Source organism: Salvia hispanica, chromosome 2 (genome assembly GCF_029641045.1).
Source record: "Salvia hispanica isolate PSC_SH4W2 chromosome 2, Shi_PSC_v1, whole genome shotgun sequence".
In the NCBI taxonomy this organism is placed as follows: domain Eukaryota; kingdom Viridiplantae; phylum Streptophyta; class Magnoliopsida; order Lamiales; family Lamiaceae; genus Salvia; species Salvia hispanica.
In genome coordinates, this window is record NC_142693.1 from 52,667,016 (window position 1) to 52,672,366 (window position 5,351).

The 5,351-nt window shown below is 31.0% G+C and overlaps 1 long non-coding RNA gene across 1 annotated transcript; it reads left to right on the plus strand.

The window, feature by feature from the left end:
- The first annotated feature begins 3,540 nt into the window (after positions 1–3,540).
- Positions 3,541–4,932, plus strand: LOC125210177 (uncharacterized). Its single transcript, XR_016134878.1, has 3 exons — positions 3,541–3,649; positions 4,311–4,395; positions 4,648–4,932. It is a non-coding gene; the product is annotated as an uncharacterized LOC125210177 (long non-coding RNA).
- Positions 4,933–5,351: the final 419 nt, after the last annotated feature.

The window sequence follows — 5,351 nt, forward strand, 5'->3', positions numbered from 1 at the left end:
ATCATTTCTTTACTTCCTCTTCTTTTTCTCAACGCATTGACCTTTCAAAGGCCACGTCATATTTTCCCCATCTTTGACTATTCAATAGCCACGTCATAATTTCAACAAGTTGACTATTCAACTCAATCTCCATTCTCATACGCAATTAGGTCACAAAGACACCATGCAATTAATTACTCATCAAACAATCCACATATCTTAGCATTTAAGGCATTTAATGCAAATATTTTATAACCCGAAAATTAGGGTTTGAAAAAGTGGGGCGTTACATTATTAGAGAGAAAAGACTTTCCAAAATTAGAAAGTGCATATTCTTGTAGGACGGACTAAAAATGAAAGAGTGTATATTCTTGTAGAACAGAGGGAGTACTATGTTGCTTCGGAAAACCAACGTCTTAAAACATTATTTTCATGGCGCTGGTAGTTTTAAATTTTTTAAAAAGGACACGAGATTTCATCTCCATTTCAGGCATGTAAAATATATATTTCTTTGGTGAACGATATTTATCATGAGGAGGTAGATGCATCAAGTGGGCTGGATCGGCCTGAGTTTTGGTTTATATAAATAGACCCAGCCCGAGCCTAGTAAAAAAGTGGGCTGTGCTGGACTGAGTTGGGCCGGGCTAAGCTTATATATTTTTATAACAAAAGATAATACTCATTGTATGTAAATAAAAAACAAATGTTGTCTACATAATATCATATCTAAAAGTTATAAATTCATAAGCCGAATAATTTTGCCAATCACAAGTGAAATTTGGCTCTTGAGAACTTGAATAGTGATAATTTGTAATCAAAAAATAAATCTCTCTATATTCGGCTCTTGATCTTCTTGTCTATTAAACACTACATCTGATTCACCATCTTCGTCTTCTTCTTTTGTCGTTTCCACGATTTTATATCTTTCTAACCTCTACAACCTGTTCATTCGAAATTCTTTATCCAACCAATTCTTCAAGAGCATGCAAAATTTGATGTTCTTTGAAGTCAATTGGGTTTTTATATCAGTTATCGTCCTTGCACCAACACTTAAAGCACTTTCGGATGCTACACTAGACATTTGACATGTAAGTAGTACACGTGCAATTATGGATAAAATTGGATAACTTTTTTGTTCCATTTTCCACCAATACAAACTATATCAAAATTTTCCGAAATTTCCATCAAATCTGAACTTAAATAATGCTTACATTCATTTGCTGATTTTGTACTACCATCATTAATCTTCCTCTTCTTATCCACTTCTAGATAAAATAAATTCAAGTCGACAACGCCCCCGTTGAACCCATTGCTGGACCAAGCCACGGTGTCACCAGCGAGTCCCACTGTCAAGGTGTCCCTCACGACTATGCCAAGCGTTTTCGGGCATTTGTTGACATGCGCCAAAAAGAAGCCTACAATCGACACCAGCACAATATGATTGAAGAAATTTAAGCATACAGGCAGAGACACTGATGCTTTATTGTAGTTTTATTTAAATTTGTATCTCGTTGTATTCCTTTTTCCAATATTGTAATATAATGAAGATTTGCGTATTAATATTTTTGCATTTTAATTTGAAAAATATTAAATATAGAAGTGAAAAAAAATTAAAATAAAATAAGGCTGATGTAAAAATGAAATGAGAAGTGGGATAGGCCTTGAGATAGGCCATACCATGCAAGGAGATAGGCCCTTACATAAAATGCTGACGTGGGGGCTTGGCCGCCATCAGACCCCGACCCCACCTTATACAGCCATCCTCCAAGCAGTCTCCGCCCCAACGCAGCCATGTAACCGTACTCTAGCCGCAGCGCCGCTTTCTGAAATTGATAAATGAATTAGGGGTAGGGTTAGGATTAGGGCAGAAGAAGACAATTTGGGCTTATTAGATTTGGGCCAAATATTTTATTGTTGGGTTGTTTTTCATGTTTGTCCTATAGGCAATAATAAACTAATGTTGCCTTTAGGCATTGACATAGTTAGCCCAAATCCTAACAAGTTCACGCCTAGAGACTTTACGAGTTACACACAATGCACGGTTGTCGCTTGCCGGAGAGTTGCAGCGGCGCACTTCGCTTGATTCAATTAAGAACTGATGGGTATCAGGCATGTATTTGACTATTTGATAGAATTATAAAAGTATTTTATCAAATAAAATAATCTTATTATTTGCAGCAATAGTTCAGTGCATTACTCTCATGTATTTTAAAGAGTATTTTATTTGCCTCAATGCTTATTGTATTGGTATTTGGATTTGAAGCACTTGGTAGTTTTAAATTTAAATTAGAATTAATACAAAATGATTTATACTGTTACTCTCTTCGTCCGCTATTAAATGTCTCATATTTGACCGGCATGAGTTTTAAAAAATAATTTGACTTTATGAAGTAATGTGAGAAGAAAAGTTGGTGGAATGTAGGGCTTACTTTTATATATTGGTTTTATAATAAAATGTGAGTGGAATGGGTTAGTGAAATGTAGGGTCCACCTACCAAATATGGTAAAAGTGAAATGAGATATTTATTGGCGGACGTGCGAAAAGGGAAAAAAATGGGACATTTAATGGCTGACGGAGAGAGTAATAAATTTATTCGTAATAAATCTTGTTGTTAATGATTTGTAGTTATGTGTCGGTATTTTATTGTAAGAATGATTTGATTGCAAGTGCTATAATGAAACTAATTAAGATATATTTGCGAATAGAAAGAAAAGCCGAATGGATGAATGATATCTTAGTTATAGAGTATTTTAAAAAATTGCAAATGTGACTATTCTTCAATCATTTCAAGACACGACGACTCGTGAAAAATAGTTATCATCTAGTGTGTCGTAAACGTTGAACAGACATTACATGTAAAATTAAATATATTTAATACTATTATTATTTTTTTTAAAAAAATTCAGCCCTGGCTTAACTACTTTTCTGGTTTCGTCACTGGCCATCTTCCTTGAGACGGAGGGAGCATATATCTGATTGGTATGAAAATCTTAAGAGCAAAAAGTTCATAGCAACCAGTCTAGATCTGCTACTTTCGCCGTTCCTTGTTAACAGAGATATTTCTTTTTGGCACGAAGATTAAGAATATGTGTTCAGTGGATGGTGAATAAAGTAAGAAAGGTGAAGAGAGAATAAAGTAAGAGGGTATTACCTTTTTGTCAAAAATAATTAACCCAATTAGATCAGAATTTTTTAAAATAAAAAAATGACTTTATTAACATGAAATAAGTAAATTATTATTTAGAAGATTGATTCTAACATATCTATTCTTCAAATATAATAATGATTACTTTTCATTTTGTCAATATGAGAAAAAAGATTTATCTACAAATATAATAATGATTACTTTTCATTTTGTCAATATGAGAAAAAAGATTTAACTACATTAGTCATGATTGCTAAGCAAATGTTAATATATACAAATAATTCCAAAATCTGACAACTTTGAATTGGAAGTATCTAATTACTACAGAAAGTTGTATTTAATAAAATTGTATAATTTGGGCCAGTTCCTCTATATAAAGGTGAAAGAGCTTAAGACTAAAAACATCACAACTTAAACTTCACAAAACTTAGAAAACATAAAAAATGATGTCCTCTTCAAAGTTCCATTGCATTTTTCTCCTCTTATGTGTTGCCTCGTATTTATCAGTTATCATGGCTTCCCTAGTAAGTTTTAAAGTATACATTTTTCTTCTCCAATAGATATGCATTTTATATTTAATATTTTATTTAATTTTTGTTGTGATTTTACTTCTTTTGTTCCAGCCCACATATTTTGCTTTGTTTTGATGTCCGAGTGAAAAAAGAACGTAAAGAGAAATGATATGTCGTAATCTTTTGTAATTATCTTTTGTGAGCATTGCTCACATTTTAATATATTTCAATACTATATTTTTAATTTACTATGTATACATTAAATTTTTATTGTTAATTTTATAAATATATAAAACTTGAAGCTCAATTTATTCCTTTCTCTTAAGCTTCAACTAATAAAATTAAAGAACAAATCGAACTTCTATTTCGTATAATTTATAAACTGCTATATGTTATTAATTTGTGAGATATTAGAAACAAAAGTATATAAAATTAATAAAATAATGTTAATATAGATTGAATATTTATGGGGCTCCTGAAAGAGTATAAAAGGAGACGAGTTTATATATAATTACTCTAGAAAGTAATATGTTTAATTTTTTAAAGTAATATCTCTAATAATTACATTACCTGTAAAAAAAAAGGAATTAAGAAAGAATCTAAAAAAACAACATTTTCCAAACAATGATATTTTAGAAGCATGTGATGAATTACTAATTCTTTGTTTAATTAGGGTGGCGACGCTAAACCCTCAGTTTCCTCAGTTTTTCCAACGGCAAGTCTTGATCAAGCTGTTACATGTCCAGTGCCTCAAAGCAGTAAGTCTTTTTTTTTTTAATGTTCTAATCGTCCTTTTTTATACATTTAAACGTTTATCTATTTTGTATAGATTTATAAAAATTTAATTGACAATTGTCAATTGCATCACCCGATACAATACTTCTAACTTCTAATATATTTATTAGATTTAATCAATCATTAAAAATCAAGAATATAAAAGTATTAGTACTACATATTAGGAGTATTAATTAATTAGGAATTAATGTATTTTGATGATGATTTTTTGACAGATTGTGCAAATGAGTGTGATCGTAGATGTTTGAATACAGAGCACTTGAACAATTGTTTGTTGTTCTGCAACAAATGTTGTGAGAAATGTCTGTGTGTGCCGCCGGGAACCTATGGAAACAAGGATTGTTGCCCATGCTACAATGACTGGAAGACTCAGGAAGGAGGCCCCAAATGCCCTTGATATGCTCCTTATTTTTGTATTATTAATCTACGACAAAATCGTCAAAAATAATTGATGTACTTTTATTTCTCGAAAAAGATTAGCCAAAGTATTTGCGACAATATTTCCTAATGCACTATTATAAATTGGACAAGTGAATTTTATTTAGAAAAGGAAGCCATTTCTCCTTCATATTCTCTTTTCAGTTTTCTCTTTTTTAATCTAAATAATTATGCCAATGCTTTATAATTAAGGAATATATTAATATTAGTTAATTTATTAGAAGTTGACTTAGTTTGAATATGTGTATGTAAATTAAGAATAAATTAAAACGAATAAACTAAGAATTGAAATAGTTAATTAATTATAAACGTCAGCATACAAATTTGGCCATTTATTTAACAGCCGATTTCCTGAAGTTGGGATTTTAGCATGATGCAAAGTTTGGGGATTGCCAAATTATTTAAACTTTACTTTTACTACTTTCTCCATATTATTCTAATTTCATATGTTACATTTCAGTAATTCCCATTTTAATGTCAA